Source organism: Talpa occidentalis, unplaced genomic scaffold, assembly GCF_014898055.3.
Source record: "Talpa occidentalis isolate TD23 unplaced genomic scaffold, MPIMG_talOcc4v2.1 talOcc4.15, whole genome shotgun sequence".
Taxonomy (NCBI): Eukaryota; Metazoa; Chordata; class Mammalia; order Eulipotyphla; family Talpidae; genus Talpa; species Talpa occidentalis.
This window is the reverse complement of record NW_023601543.1, coordinates 58,511,511-58,529,280: the sequence shown is the minus strand read 5'-3', so window position 1 is coordinate 58,529,280 and position 17,770 is coordinate 58,511,511.

Here is a 17,770-nt window from a genome sequence, read left to right as displayed (position 1 = left end):
GTTAATAGTACAGCTGTTTTTGCTTCTATATATTTATGTCTAGCTTTTATATGTAATTTATGTAGTGTTTATAAAATATAATTTGTAATAAATGTTGTTAAAATGAAAATGGCTTAACACTAGTTTTTCCACTTTTATTGAGTAATATTCAATATATATTTGTGTGTAAGTTTAAAGTGTACAGCATAAGAAATTGGCTAATATATATCATGATTACAATAAGAAGTTTAGTTAACACCCATCATCTCATATAGATACAAAAAAAAGGAAATTTTTTTCCTTTTGATAAGCTCTTAGGATTTATTCTCTTAACAGCTTTCATCTATATCATACCGCAGTGTTAACTATAGTCATCCTTACACCCCTAGTATTTATCTCTTATAATCTCTTATAACTGGAAGTTTGTACCTTTTAACCACCTTTATCCAATTTCCCATCCTCCGACCCCATGTCTGGTAAACCACAAATGTGATCTCTTTATCAATGAGTTTGTGAGACTCACATATAAATGAGATCATATGGTGTCTTTCTTTATCTGACTCATTCACATAGCATAATGCCCTCAAGGTCCATCCAAGTTGTTGCAAATAGTAGATTTCCTCCCTTTGTATGGCTGATAATACTTCATTATGTATGTATGCATGTATACTTACATATACAGAATGGATTTATGTATACCACTTATTTATCTATTAGTCCATCAATGGATACTTAGGTTGTTTCCATGTCTTGGCCATTGTAAATAATGTTGCTATGAACATGGAAGTGCAGATACCCTTTGACATAGCATTTTCATTTCCTTCAGATGTATTCCCAGAGCAGTTTTACTGGGTCATAGGATAGTTCTTTTTTTTTTTTTTTTTAAATTGAGGTATCATTGGTTTACAACACTGCATATGATTTAGGGGAATAGCTTCACACTTCCTCAGATTTATGTGACCACACCACACCAACCAGCAAACTGCTCATAGTCCTTTACCAGACTACTGGACCCCCTCCCTGCTTTGTTCCCACCCCCTCCCACTCTCCCCCTCTAGGAGCCTCAATTCTGCAATCATATTTCCAGGGTTTGTTTTAGTTTAGTCAATTCCTTTGTTTTGTTTCTTTATATTCCACCTATGAGTAAAATTATCTGGTATTTGTCTTTCTCCTTCTGACTTATTTCACATAGCATCATCCCTCTAGGTCCACCCATGTTGTCACACATGGCAAGAGTTCAACTTTTTTTTATAGCTTCTTCCATATAAAACTTTTTTATAGTATTCCATCTTGCATACATACCACCTCTTAATCCACTCCTCTGTCATTGGACACTTAGGTTGTTCCTATAACTAGGGGCTACACTACATAGTGCTGCAGTGAACAAAGGGTGCATACATCCCTTTGAATTAGTGGTTTTGCAATCTTTGGGTAGACACCTAAGGGTAGAATTGCTGGGTCATATGGTAGATCTATATTTAATATTTTGAGAAACCTCCATACTGTTCTCCATAGGGGCTGGGCAAGTCTACATTCCCACCAGCTGTGTCCAAGGGTTCCTTTTTCTCCACATCCTCACCAATATTTGTTGTTTCAGGATTTTTGATATGTGCCGTTCTCACAGGAGTGTGGTGGTATCTCAATATGGTTTTGATTTCCATTTCCCTGATGAGAAGTGATGGCAGTTCTATTTTTTATTTTTTGAGGAACCATCATATTGTTCTCCATAGTAGATATACAATTTGCAGTCCCACTAATAGTGCACAAGGGTTCCCTTTTTTACATCCATACCAGCATTTGTTATTTCTTGTTTTTTTGATAATAGCCATTCTAGTAGGTGTGAGGTGGTATCTCATTGTGGTTTTGATTTACATTTTCCTAACAATTAGTGATATTGAGCATCTTTCATGTGCTTGTTGACCATTTGTTTATCTTCACTGGAAAACTCTATTCAGGCCCTTTACCCATTATTAAATTGGATTATTATTATTTGCTGTTAAGTAGTATGAGTTCTTTATATACTTTGGATATTAACTCTTTATCAGGTATATGGTTTGCCAATATTTTTTCCCATTCTGTAGGTTGTCTTTTCATTATGTTGTTTTCTCTTTTGCTGTGCAAAAACTTATCAGTTTTATATAGTACCACTTTTTAAAAAAATTTGTTGCTTGGGCCTCCCCGGTGGCGCAGCGGTTGAGCGCTGGGTTGCGAAGCTGCCCGCAGCCTCTGCAGCGCCGGTTCGATCCCCGGCTGCTCCCCGGCCACCGGAGGAGGGTCCCACATGGCGCGCAAACCTCTCCTGCGGCCCGCTGCTCCCCTCAGCAGTGTACTTCGGTCCTTCTGCCTGCTCTGCTCCCCGCTCTGGCTCTGGTGAATTCTCTCACCCTCCCGCGCTTCTGACTGTATCCAGTGTTTGTATAAACAAATAAATAAATAAATCTTAAAAAAAAAAAAAAAAATTTGTTGCTTGTACTTTCGGTATCAGCTTAATGCTAGTTTTCAAAGAGCACTTCTGTAACATACATTTACTCATACATGTGATAAAATTTGATCGTGACAATTTTTAATGTTAAAGTGGTTAAATCTCTCTTATGTTAATGAGAAATGAGCTGTATGTGTGTTTGCATGTGTGTGCGCATGTATCTACACAAAGCACTCTGGATAAATGCAAAGGAAATAGAAAACCTATTTTACATTTCATTTTTTAAAATAGATCAGTTATTTAATTAGAGTCTCTGTAAGAAATTTAGAAAACTAGTTTGTGAGGATAAATTCCATTTGTGAGAGCAAAAGAAACCCTGAGTAGAGATAGCCCTGGAACAGAGAAATAGATATGATTTTTGGCAAAATTGTGAGGCTACAATTTTCTGATCAGCCTTGCACTGCTCTGTAATCTAGTATTTCACCTTAGAATTGGTATCTAGACTTATTCAGCTTCTTAAAGTAAGCATCGGTGAGATATTTGGGGATTTTCACACCACTGATACCAATTTTTGGTGGAGGTGGAGATGACAAATTTCTGGTGTATTCTACACAGAGGAACTGGATTCGGGGACAGAGGTCCAGTCACAAGTAGAAGCCACTGCCCAGCTGCTTCAGGAAAATCACCCTTTTGTCTCTGTGGCAGCACCCAGTGAGGATGGTCAGAATAGGCCCAGGAGGATACTAGCTTGCAGTTTTCTCACATGCTGACAGAAGGGTTTTTTGCTGTGGCTCAACAGATTTTGAGGCACATCTTCAGTAGGATAGTATCTAGGCATTTTAGGAAGCTTAACCACAACAGTACTGCCATTCTTGTCACCACCAATTGGTTTTGTGACAGTAGCAAGAACCTTTTTCCTTTCAATCCTGGTTTAGCTGCTGGCTACTTTCTCTTGTATATGTTTTTTCTGGAATACATAGAAGATTGTGTATATATGCCTGAGTAGACATTTAACTGACTAGAACAGGGTTTTGACTGCAATGGGGCTTCCAGTTCTTAGGCGTTTTGGCCTTGAGGTTACCATTCTTAGCCTTGCCACTAGCATCACCTTCTTGGCTTCAGGTTCCTTCTCTTTCATAGCCAGCTTGTCAGCTTTTTCACCTGCCATCTTGCAAGATGGGAAAGAGGGGAAAAACCTATTTTGATTTAAGGAATTTCTAATAAAATGCTTCCTTTACTTAGTGATACATTTTATGATTGAATGCTTTTTAAGATTAGTCATCTTTCTCCTCCATTTTTAAGAAAATAGTGAATTACTTGTGATATATTTTCTTTAAGGTATATACAAACTAACCTTATTTTAAAATTATGACCAAAATTACCAGCCTTTTCTACCCAACTTCTCTCTTTCCTAGCTAATAAACCAGGAGTACTGAAACTGCAGATTGGTTAGCTTTTAAAAAAAGATTTATTTATTTATGCATACAAGAGCTGGGGTACAGGCCAGAAGTGTATGTGGGGGGGGGGGAGTGAGAGGATTCACCAGAGACAGAGTGGGAAGCAGAACAGGCAGACTGACTGAAATACTCTGCTGAGGGGAGCAGTGGGCAAATCAGGAGAGGTCTGCTGTGCTATGTGTGTAGCTCCCTGGCCGGGGATCGAACTCATTCTGCAGCGGCTGTGGATAGCTTCATAGGTTGCGTCTTAACTCCTTGCACCACCAGGGAGGCCTGGTTAGTTTTTTAAATAACATTTTTTTATCATTATCTCTATTTATAAACCTTCTACATGTGCAATTAGGGCATTTGAGGGAGTAAAGCAGAAACGCACAAGGCAACAGCAAAAATTACTTCCTATTTAGTGAGTAATTCTTGCTGTGCTAAGTTTAAAATTTATTTTTCTCATTTAAATGGGGCATATTTAACTCTTCTCTATAGAAAGAGAAGATATTATAGTTAGAAATCCATTCTCAAGAATACCTTAAAAGTATAACACAAAAAAAGTCAAACTTTATTTGAATTTCAGTAAAGATAGCCTTGTTTTTTTAATGGAGTCATTCACTGATGACTCTGTTTTCTTCCTTAGTAGAGTGTTTGGTGGGGTGGGGGTGGCAATTGGACCTTCTCAGGTGGGAGGACAATAAGCCTTATAACACTTCATCTTTCTCTTTTGACATTTTGTCTTTTAATGCAAACTCCAGCAAGATGCTCAGAAATGGCAATTCCTTCCTTTTCTAGTGTTTTGGTGCTTTCCTGTTGAGGGTGGGTTTTTGATTATAAGTAGATGATGAGAGGGCAGGAGCACAGGTAGCAGAGAGCCCAGTATTGTCCCTGTGGCTCTGATCCCCCTTTTGGGTCCTGTCTTCACCATTTCAGTCTGATCTGGTCCACTTATAATTGGATTAATGAAAGGTGACTTTCAAGTGGTATGACAGGATTAATTGATGTTTGTAAAGTACTTTGAAAATGAAAGTTACTTTATGAATGTTGGTATTATGATGCCATGCAAAGTATGATTTTTTTAAGTAGTTCAGCTATGAAGCCGTATGCCCACCTACAAATAGGCAACTATTGAATAAATAGAAAATAAGTGTAAAGACTGTTAAAACTTAACATGCTCTTATTGATGGATGGCCTTTCATTTGTCAAATATAAGTCAGTTTGTTAGACTCATGAATAAAACCCTTCATGTTATTTCAACCTTGCTTTTAAACAGATCATATGGTAAGTGATTTAAAAATTTATAAGTCATCTAGTTTTAGGACTGTGAAGGATCTGGACATTTTCAATCCCCCATCTTATAAATGAGAAAATTGAGGGTCAGAAGGTTGGGATTGCCTGTCCAACTCACACCATAGTCACTGAACTACAATGAAGTCCTCTTGACTTTTCCCCTGTGATGACAAGAGAACCAGACTCCACTCACCCATCTCCTCCTATAAGAAGCCTTTTCTTACACTCCCAGGTAGAAAGGCCCACTCCTTCCTTGTGCTCACATAGTACTCTATACATTTCCTAGTACCTGTAACACTCTTCCACTTCCTTTTCAATGTCTCCCTTGCTACTCCAAGTGTAATGGTCTGTAGGCCATCAGCATTACCTAGAGCTTGTTAGAATATCAGGCTCAAATGCAGATCTGTTGAATAAGCCTCTACAATTTATTTTTATTTATTTATATTTTTTAAAGATTTATTTATTTATGCATGCAAGAACTGGGGTACAGGCCAGAGATGTGGAGGGTGAGAGGATTCACCAGAGACAGAGTAGGGAACAGAATAGGTAGATAGACTGAAATAAACTGCTGAGGGGAGCAGCAGGTGAGTCAGGAAAGGTCTGCTGTGCCATGTAGGTTTCTCCCTGGCCGGGGATCGAACTCGTGCTGCAGTGACTGTGGATAGCTTCATAGGTTGTGTCTTAACCCCTTGTGCCACTAGGGAGGCCCAAGCCTCTACATTTTAATAAGATATTCAGGGAATTATATGCACCTTAAAGTTTGAGAAGCTCTGTCCTAGGCCATTAGTTCCTCAAGCACCACAATTAAGGCTCAAAAATCTCCTTATTCCTACATAGTAGCTTCAGGACCACTAACATGACCTATATTTAATAAGTGTTTTTGATCGAATGACTCACAATCCAGTGCTTCATTCTACTCTATCAAACTTTAGGTTTTACTGTAATTCCTCTATGTACAATCATCACTTAGTATTTGAGGGAGATTGATTTCAGGACGCCCCAAGGATACAAAACTCCATGGATGCTCAAGTCCCTTATATAAAACGATGTAGTATTTGCATATAACCTACATACATCTTCCCTTATACTTTAATCGCTAGATTATTTAGAATACCTAATACAATGTAAGTGTTGTGTAAATGGTTTTTGTACTACATTGTTTAAGGAATAATAAGAACAAAATCTGTCCATGTTTAGCACAGGCCTATCTATATAGTACTTCCTCCACAGCACTTGGATATTGAGGGCAGACTATTCTTAATTGGCTCTAAAGTAAAAACTTTTCTAAAATATTTACTGCCCATATTTTGTATTAAAATAGTAAATACAGTCTGTGCCCTGGGGATCTTGAAGTACGTCAGTGGTACCCATTGGAAACAGATAAAAAAGTGTGGCAATATCTGACTTAAATGTTCTTCTAATGTGTTTTCATAGTCAAGCTTGTTTTATTCAATTAGGAAATATGTTGCATAAAGCCAGGGTAATTTGTTGATGCTGGGATTGAGTTAAAATGCAAAATTAGCTACTTGCTTTGGGCTTGAGGGGAAAGTCACCTTGTCCCTCTGAGATCCATCATCCTCCCTCTTTATCTCCTAACATCGTCCCGGTTCTAGTGATCAGGGGTGAGCTTGGCCAACATCACTAAGATGTGTCTAAGATTCTCTAAGGAGGCATCAGTGTTACCCAACTTTTGGAGGGAACATGGTGGGGACAACAGCTTTTCTTCCTTTCCTGGAACAAAGTTAATTGTAAATAAAATCTGAAAGGAGTAAAATCCTAAATGTGCACTCTATTCTTTATTTACTTTAAATGTTTATCTTTCCATTTCCTCAATATTAATCTATTAACACCTTCAATAGGAGACTTAATTGTAATTTTTCATTTAGAAGGTATCTCTGCATTTAGTCAATGGTAGCAGTGGGGAAGGATTCATGTGTGATATGATCTTTCCCTTTTTAAAAAGTAACACAGAATAAAGAAAAATGTGTGCATGTATGTGGTGCTTAGATTTGAAGAGAAGGGCGTTTCTGAGTTGAATGAAGGCTTAGCTTCTTAAAATGAAAAAAAGCTAACCTCCTTTACACATCTTGGTTCAGTTATATAGTATTACAAATCCTTTGGTGTTAACGTGTATTTGTAAAGCAAACTAAATGATTTAAGACTATGGCAGTAGATGGGGCAGCATCTGAGGCCTATCTGGTATTCCTACTGAATCTGACAGCACTGCATAGAGGTGCTGTCCTAATGATTTTTGTATTAGCATTAAGTATAAGGAAAAGTATAACCCTCGGGACACACAGTAGATGCTCAGAATGTTACAATGCCTATCCTTCGCCCTTATAAAACTTATTACTATGAGTGACTATTTTTTAATTGTGGTGAAAAAAATACGACATCTACCCTCTTAAATTTTAAATGAGTACATTTTTATAGATAAAATGCATTTCAGCCTCCCTTAATTATATGCAAAGAGGTAACTTTCACCTCACCTGAAAGGGCAGAAATTGTTCAAGTGTAATGAGATTTGGGTATTAAAATGCTTTAGGATACAGCAGCTACTTATTGTATGTCAGGCTCTGTGTTAAGCTCTTTACATATAAAATCTCATTTAAGTAGTCAGTTTTTATATCTTGGGTCTCTGGTAAGCACTTTACATATAAATTCTCATTTGGGGGCTATGAAGCTTCAGCAGCCACTGCAGCACAAGTTTAATCCCTGGCCAGAGAGGTGGCCCACATGGTGCAGCAGACCTCTCCTTTCTCGCCTGCTGCTCTCCTCAGCAGTGTATATCAGTCAGTCTGCCTGTTCTGCTCCCCACTTTGTTTCTGGTGAATCCTCTCACCCCCCCACATCTGGTCTATGCCCCAGCTCTTGTATGCATAAATAAATAAAATAAATCTTATAAAATAAATAAATAGGTAGATAAATTCTCATTTGCTCCCCTCCACAATACTGAGAGAGGTATTACTACTGACCCTATTTTTATCATTGAAGAAATTGAAGCTTAGATGGGTTAGATAACTAGCCTATGGCCAAACAGATGCTGAGTGCAGAGGCTGGACCAGAAAGATTGGTTTAAATCCAAAAGGCCATGCACTCACCTAATACACAATACTGCTCAGCAATAATACAGTAGTAAAAATAGTGGCAACCATTTATTAAGTACTGCTGTAAAAGAAGTTTGCATACTTTAAGCCATTTAACATTCAAATAAATGTATGAAGACCGTTCACTGGTCCTATCTTGTGAGATGAAGAAATTGAAAGTTAGATCTATTCATTTATTTAGAGCCACGTTTGAGGTTGGTATGTGGGGATCTATTAAAGGATGTGATCAATAAGGTTGGGAATGTATTTGTTCAGGACAGAGCAGAACAGAATCCTGCCCCAATTATCTGGTTACAGGAGATCTCCAAGGGGAATTTATGCCCAGAGTATAAAACAAAGCAAAGTGACCCTTTCATATTAGCTGGGGCTTTGGCCCAAACTCCAGTGTAGAACTGCAGGGAGTGATGCTAGCTCATAGACATGCTTGAGGTCCCCAAAGCCTACACTAAATTTGTCTCTTCCCCCACTTAGGTGACAAGGCCCTTCCTAGGAATGTTTGAGGGAAAGAAAGACCCTTTGTCTTAATACCTGGGAGCCTCTACCCCTAGACATAGTTGCAGCAAAGGGAGAGTGAAAACACAAAACAGAAGATGGAAACAACCTCCAGGAGTTCAGAACGTGACTGGTTTAGCCTAGTGCACTGGATCTTCCCAATCCAAATCAACGCTCCTTTGAGGGGATGAGGGTGGGGGCAAGGAGAATAGACCTGAGCTTCCTTTCCCCTAAAGACCAGCATTACTTTAGCAAGAAACTGGTAGAGCTAAGGCTTAAACCAATGTCTCTCTTAACCACTGTTCCAGAGGGAGGGGAATATCAAATGTATTTGTTTTCAGTTTTTCAATATACACATGAACCTTCAGGCAGTTAGAAAGCCTAAACATGGTGACTGTACATTAAAGGTGGAAAAAAGAGTTCAAAGATGGGCAGAGAAACAACATTCAAATAGCATGAAGTTAAAAGCAAACAAAAAAACCCAGAAAGATCTATTTTCTATGTACTGATAAGGAGAAATGTTACTTTTAGGTTACAAACCAAGGTCTAGAACAATGTACCCACTATGCTATCTTATGTATAACAAAGGGGAGCTAAGTGTGTGTACATGAGTATATATGCTTAAGTTTGCAGAAAGGACTACTAGAAGGGTAACTAAGAAACGCATGAATGTTACCCAGAGGCAGCAAGAGGAAAGCAGGGGTTGGGTAAGTGGGAATGAGAATTCTAAATGGAAACCTTTTTACAGTTTTGACTTTTGAACTTTGAAAATACATGATTTTTTTTAAATAAAAATTGGGGGTAAGAAGCAGAAAGATGGCAGAGAAAAAGAATAAGAACAGACAGGAAGAAAATCATGGGAGTGCTTTTCAAAGACTAGTTGCTGATTTATTTACTTACTCAGGATGGAATTCAGGAAAAACAAAAAAGTTAGTTCCCAGAGATGGCTGCAAAGAGGTGACCTTTGACTTGATACCATAGACAAGAAAAGGGGTCCAGAAAAAGAGGTTTCCTGAGTGACGGGGGATGTTGAGGGAGAACTCCAACTTGATTGAGGTATAAGAGCCAAGTAACTATCAAGTCATTGGCACATCTTTTATTGCTGTTCATGTGTATTTCTTCCCCTTTCACCTCATTAAAAATACTGTCAGTGTCAGTACTACTTTTGCTTCCAAAGAGCACCTCTAAATCTTCTCATCAGGATCTATAGGGTTTTTTACTTTTTAATCACACTTTGTTCCCTATAGCATTTTTTCCCCCACTGATAATCATTCCCCTGTTCTTTAAAATTTCTCCCACTTTTTTTAAAAAGATTTATTTATTTATGCATACAAGAATGGGGTTACAGGCCAGAGGTGTGGGCGAGGGGGGGTGGTGGTGAGAGGATTCACCAGAGACAGAGTGGGGAACAGAACAGGCAGATTGACTGAAATACACTGCTGAAGGGAGCAGCGGGCAAGTCAGGAGAGGTCTGTTGCACCATGTGGGATGCTCCCTGGCTGGGGATCAAACTCATGCTGCAGTGGCTGCAGTTAGCTTCATAGGTTGTGTCTTAACCCCTTGCACCACCAGGGAGGCCCCAAAATTTCTCCCACCTTGATTCCTGTGATAGTGAATGCACTCATCCGCCATCTAGGGATCTACTGGGCACTGGGTCTTGGGCCTACTTCTTTGAGGCTTCGTCTTTTTGGTTAGCTACTTGTTTCTTTTCTTTTCTGCCCTTCCTTTCCCCTCTTCCACCTCAGCTGTCATCCTGGTAGAATTCAGACTTGAGTCATCTGCTTTTACCCCTCTGTTCTTTCCTTTCGGTACATGCACCTTTCTCACAGCTTCAACCGGTACCACTAAGCACAGATATTCATCTAACTGCCACTCCTCTATCTTCAACTCTATCAAATACATTCACTCGAATAGTCAAATGAGTGTTCTCCTGGTCTCCCCATGTACTAAATAGAACTCATCACATTCCTTCTTCCCAGATGGTCTCCCTGGCCTGCCAGCCTCATTTCCCTTGATGATATACAATTATCTCAACTACACCATTGACATTTTGGGGTCATCTTAGGCTGTTCATTTTTTTCTCCCCTGCCAGGCAACTCTTAACTAGCCTCACTATGGAACTGTTTCCCTTCTCCATCCTTCCCTGTTCATGCCCATTCTTATCAGCTTGATATGTGCCATTGGCCCACAGTTACCATATCAGCCTTCTCATTGCAGCCCCTGCTGAAGATCTCTGCTTGGTTCCTACCATGTGTCCCATACACTGCAGGGCAAAAGAGCATAGTCATTAAGAGCACAGCCTTTGGGGGTGGTTTGTTAGCATTAGTTTCATATTTCATGACACTTTCTATTTTGGAATATTTTTGTTGTCACCCAAGCATGACTGTTAGTTTTTTGAGTAATTCAAATGACAAACACCTTTGTTTTGAGATCTGGGACCACTTTCTTAAAGAACAAAATCAACATCCAAAACTGAGCAGCAACTACATGCCAAATATTTTCACAAAATTAGTCTCAGTATATCTTGCAGTGGGTATCACAGGATATAGAAGTAAGTGAACAGATGCTTACTTGTTTGAAGAACTCAATCCTCCACTTTAATCATTTGCTCTCCTGGCTAGTGAGTAATAGAAGATCAGTAAAAACTGGACTTTGCTTGCATTCTTCTCCATTCCTATAGTCAAAGCTTCAAATTCTTCCATTCGTTCAGGAGGGACCTAAGTTCCATATCCTCCGATAAGCCCTAACTCCTGATCATTTGGACTAGTCATGTCAGGGTTGCAAAGAACAAGAAGTGTGGATTTTAGAACCAGGTGGTTTGATTTACATTCTGTTACATACTACTTATGTAGATCTCCACAAATTATATGTTTAGTTTCTTCATCTGGGGAATGAGAATTATGCCTGCTTTGTAGTTATTTTGAGTTTTCAATGAAAATTAAGTACTAGTCTCAGTGTTAGTTCTCTCCTTAATAATAAAAAACCTTGAAGTATTAATTTTCTTGTGTTTTATTTTGCCAAAATGATATAGAGTTCTCTGTGGACAGACACCAAGACCTCTTCTGTACCTAACCCTGTTGGCTTCAGGCAGCCAAGTACTGCCTAAGGCACATAAATACCGATTGGATGAATACAGATACAAACAAGTTTGAGGGGTTCTTACTATTCTAATGTCACTCAGTCAGAAATTCATTGAATACCAGCATGAATTGAACATTGTAGAATTGGGATAGGCAGCTGGAAGGAACTGTTAGAAAGAAAAACAAAGAACATACTAGTATCATGTAACACAGACTTGAAATAGGCAGCCCAGGAACTCTACAATGTCTTTAAGGTCCTAGGTTCTTTCTATATTCCTGTTCTGTCATCCTAATGTTTCTCCCTTTTTACCTGAAAATCAACTTTTCCAAAAGCCTCATTCATTAGATATCTACTACATCCCATTTGCCAAAGCTGGATCATATGGTGGTAAGTATTCTTTCTGAGTACATTGTCTCCCTAAAAATCTGGCGAAATAAGATTTCTTTTTCTTTGAAAAAGAAAAATACCGGATGGTCTCACTCATAGCAGGAATCTAGAAAACCTAAATAAGGGACTAGGAAAAAGAGTAACTGTAAAAAAGAAAAAATCAAAATCAATAAACAATTATAAACCAGAGACACACTATGGGGGGGCGGGGAAAGGAGGAATTGGGGTCAAAATAAGAGGGGTGCAATTTGTATGGGGAATCTAAAAATAAATTTTAAAAATAGACAAAAATATCTGGATTCTTTCAATATACATTTATGATAAAACTCTCAAGAAAGTAGGTACAGAAGGAATGTACTTCAATGTATAAAAGGCTATATGAGACAAACCTACAGTAACATGATACTCAACAGTGAAATGCTGTAAGTTTTTTCCCTAGATCAGGAACAAGACAAAGATGTCTACTCTTGCCACTTTTATTCAACATAGTAGTGGAAGTCCTAACCAGAGCAATTAGGCAAGAAAAAGAAATAAAAGGCATCTGTATCAGAAAGAAAGAAGTAGAACTGTCACTATATTTGCAGATGACATTACATAAAGAAAACCCTAAAAACTCCACCAAAAACTGTTAGAAATTTAACAATTTGGCAAAATTGCAGGATACAAAGTCAATATACAAAAATCGGTTGCATTTCTGTACAATAGTAAAAGACTAGCAGAAAGAGAAATTAAGAAAACAATTCCATTTCCAATTACATTAAAAAAAAACTAGGAATAAATATAACCAAAGAGGTGAAATCTAGCCAAGTTGGTATACACTGAAAACTATAATATATTGATGAAAGAAATCTAAGAAGACACAAACAAATGGAAAAATACTCTGTGTTCATGGATTGGAAAAATTAGGCTATAGCCTAATTTCATAAAACTATTGTTGGCTTATTGGTAAGAAAATCAGTTCTCCAAATCAATTGAAGTTAACACCTACAAAGGAGGAGGAACTTTGAGGAGCCAGTGAGCATTATTTCTTTATTCATAAATCCTTTCATCATGCCACAAATATTTAATGAGCATTGGGCTAAATTAGTTGGCTATTTCGACTCTCCTGGTATGAAAATGGTAGATATTTTAAGCACTTAAACCTACATATGAGTTAAAAGCATTTTGTTTTGAAGCATACCTGCTATCTACAAATGATAAGTAAAAATTATTTTCTTTCTGAGACTATTTACCGGTGAAATGGTACTATCTTCAGGTTTGGGTGGAGGCAAGGATGAGAAAATATAAACACTTGTAATACAGTAGGTGCTCCATAAGTATTGATTTTCTGCTTCTTTTCATGAATATAGCCTTCACAAGTAAAGTCTCTCCAATTTTTTTCAGATTGTCCCATTTGATAGTATTATTTTGGATATCAATATGTAGCAAAAAATCAAGTGAGGTTACAAGTGCTCATGCAATTATCACATTGACTATACACTCTCCCTGTTGTTTCCTTTGTATTTACTTATCTATTTATGTGACCTTAAGTAAACACGTGAAGACCATTCTACATGTTATTATTTCAATAAACCATGAATACAGATAAAATGACCAGCTGTCTACAACTGCTTTTTTTATTTGAAAAATCAGCAATTTTCCAAAATGTATCTGAAAATGATTCTGTGAGTCATAGTGATGAAGTTCTGAACAAATGTTAGGTGTCACCGGGTCTCAAATGTTTGAAATAATTTTTGACTGAGAAAAAAAGAGAGCATATCTTAATATCAGAATCATGTGGCTTTGGCAGATGCACAGATTGGCTTTGTTTTATTGTTAATTGCACAAATAAGACCATTTTATTTTCCCTGAAAAAGAAATGGAGATAAATCTACAATATTCTTTGATCCCCACTGTCCACTACCATTATCAATTTGGCCTGTATTCTTCCAGACCACTTGTCCATAGATGAACATATATGTTACAATTAACAGACTGATGAACTTATGGAGAAAGGAGTTTTTTTTTTTTTTTATTTGACTAAGGAAAATGGGACCCATTATTGATTTTTATCACATAAAGTTTGTCATTATGTGTAAGAGAGAGATTGGAGAGAAAAGTGAAGAAAAAAGAGAGGTTTTGCCAAGAGTAATAATTTAGTTCTCTATAGTCTGTATTTCTTTGACTTTTCACTTTTAGTCCCCTGAGTCCATTTCTGGCAAGTTGCACCATGGCAGGTGAAAGATCTTGCATCCAATTTCATCAACCACTGGCTCAACAAAGACAGATAAACAGTTCTCTGTGCCTTCTGAAAGCATCTCTCCACCCCAGTCCACGTGCTTTCAGTTCCATTTTATAAATTAAAGAAAAAGAAAAAGAATTTGGGCCTTAAAGTGCAAACTGAAGTTGTCATGACTCCCGATATCAAATTCTTTCTGTGTTCATCAAAAACAATACTTTTCACATTAATTATTTCATTAATTTCTTTTTTTAAAAAAGATTTATTGGGCCTCCCCTGGTGGTGCAGTGGTTGAGCGCTGGGCTGTGAGGCTGCCCGCAGCCTCTGCAGCACCGGTTCGTTCCCCGGCCGCCGGCGAAGGTCCCACAATAAAATAAAATGAAATAAAATAAAATAAAATAAAAAAGATTTGTTTATGCATACAAGAGCTAGGGTACAGGCCAGAGATGCAGGGGGTGAGAGGATTCACCAGGGACAGAGGGGGGAGCAGAACAGGCAGACTGACTGAAACACACTGCTTAGGGGAACAGCAGGTGAGACAGGAGAGGTCTGCTGCGCCATGTGGGTTGCTTCCTGGCTGTCCGGGGATTGAACTTGTGCTGCAGAGGCTGCGGATTGCTTCATAGTGCGGTGCTTAACCCCTTGCGCCACCAGGGAGGCCCTATTCCATTAATTTCTATAAAAATATGAGGTAACTTCAAGTTCCAGAGACGATGTCATAGATCCATTTTTTCTTGCTCCTCACTGCTAAGTACAACTAAGATCCCTGGAAACAACACAGTCTATCACAAAGTCCATCATAAAGAGACTGGTGGTGGAAAGAGGAATGTGGGCTGACTAGAGGCCTCAGGACTTGAGGAAACAATGGTGAGCTCCCTGGTTTTTCAATATCCCTGACTGGGTGCTAGAGAAGCCTGCAATCTCCAGGGGAAGCAAAAAAATAAACAAAAGGGCCCTAACAAAACCAATGAAAAACTTGTTCTTTCTGGCCAAAGGACTGGAAAAGGAAAGACACCTAGTCCAGTAAAAGAGTAACATTTCCTTTTTTTTTAAGATTTATTTCTTTATGCACACAAGAACTGGGGTACAGGCCAGAGGTGTGTGGGGTGAGAGGATCCACCAGAGACAGAGTGGGGAACAGAACAGGCAGACTGACTGAATGAAATACACTGCTGAGGGGAGCAGCGGGCGAGACAGGAGAGGTCTGCTGCGCCATGTGGGTAGCTCCCTGGCTGCCCGGAGATCAAACTCATGCTACAGAGGCTGTGGACAGCTTCACAGGGCTTTGTTTAACTCCTTGCGCACCAGGGAGGCCCAGAAGAGTAATATTTCTGACACACCCACCCTACCCCAGTCAAACATTGCGGGGTCAGCAGAGTTTGAGTGGGAACTATAGCTTTGCCCCCCACTTCTGTCCCCCTCATTCAGCAGCCTCACCAGGAGGAAAGCTTCCTTTCCCTCCATGAGCACAAATCCACATTGTATAGGAGTTCCAGCATCACCAGAAGGCCTGCGGAAGCATTTCCTCCCCCTCCAGTGGCACCTGTCTGCCCTCCTAGAATTGAGCTGGAGTCCCATTACCAGAGAGCCAGACTAGCTATGTTCTGCCCCTGCTGGTGGCATCAGTGGAAACCAGACAAGGAATCCATGCTGCCCCTGCTCCATCCAGCAGCAGGGAGTAGCCAGGGTTAGTACTTACAGCTCCAGCAGGCCTGGTATCTCTCAAACCCCCACCTGGTGGCACTAGATTGCTCTCGTGACCCCTACCAAGTGGCAGGTGGTTAGGGAGGTACTTTCCTCTCCCACCAGTGGTATTAGCTGAGAGCTTGTGGGGGAGTCTAGACATTTGCTGCTCTCCTCCCACCTGGCATCAGCAGAGGATCCAGAAAATTTCATCCCCTACTGACTGCCAGTGGTGACACAGTGAGAAGTCTGGACTTTCACCCTCATCTGCCAGTGGCAGCTGGTACCCCTCACCCTCCCAACTACAGAGTATAGGAAGGATCTCAGGGAGCTGGAGGAAGGGCCCCTTTAAATTTGCATAGAAAGTCATAGAAAGGTAACTGACTGACCCAAACACAAAACCAACTAAATCAACATACCTAAGGTCTGAGAACTGAACGGTACTGTGGAATATCACCTTGTTTTCAAGGTAGCGTCAAGCAGCACACAAACAAAGCATACCAGAATAGCACTCCAATGGTTCTAAAAACTGAATTGTCATTAGAACTACAACCCACAAAAGTAGGCCAGGACCTGTGCACTGAATCTAAATAGGGTAACTTTCTGTTAAAACAGAAAATCTATGTAGGACCCAGAGTCTAATGTAATACCCAAAATGTCCAGAAGACAATAGAAAAGCACTCATCATACCCAGAACTAATTTATAAAGCAGGAATGGCTATATTTATATTAAATAAATAGACTTCACAGCAAACAAAGTTACAGGCACAAAGAAGGATATTACACAATGATAATTACATAGCAATCCTAAATGTGTATGCACTAACAAGTGCTTCAAAATGCATGAAGTAAAATTTGATTAAGCTGAAACAGAGAAACAGACAAATTCACAATTATAGTTGGAAACTCCAATACCTCTTCTTAGCAACAGAACTACTAGACAGAAAATCAGGAAGATTATACAACTCAACACCACCATAAAGTATCAGAATCTAATTTATAGGATACTACATTCAACAAGCACATAACTCATATTCTTTTTAAATACTCATGGAATATTGATAGCTCATATTCTTTTTTTAAGTTTTTTTTGTTTTTTTTTAAAGATTTATTTATTTATGCATACAAGAGCTGGGGTACAGACCAGAGGTGCGGGGGATGAGAGGATTCACCAGAGACAGAATGGGGAACAGAACAGGCAGACTGACTGAAATACACTGTTGAGAGGAGCAGCAGGCGAGACAGGAGAGGTCTGCTGTGCTTTGTGGGTAGCTCCCTGGCCGGGTGGGGGATGGAACTCATGCTGCAGAGGCTGCAGATAGCTTCACTGTGCTGTGCTTAACCCCTTGCACCATCAGGAAGGCCGAATAACTCATATTCTGAGCCATAAAACAAACTTCAACAGTGTAAAATAAAGGAAATCATATAGAACGTGTTCTCTGACCATAATGAAAACAAACTAGAAATCAATAACAAATTCAACAGGAAAACCTCCAAATACTTGGAAACGAAACAACACATTTCCCATTAATCCATAGGTCTAAAACAAATCTCAAGGGAAAAAAAAATTAAATATAACCAATTGAACGAAAATGAAAATATATCATATCAAAATTTGTGGAATGTAGCTAAAATAGCACTGATGTGGGAGTTTAGAGTACTAAATGCT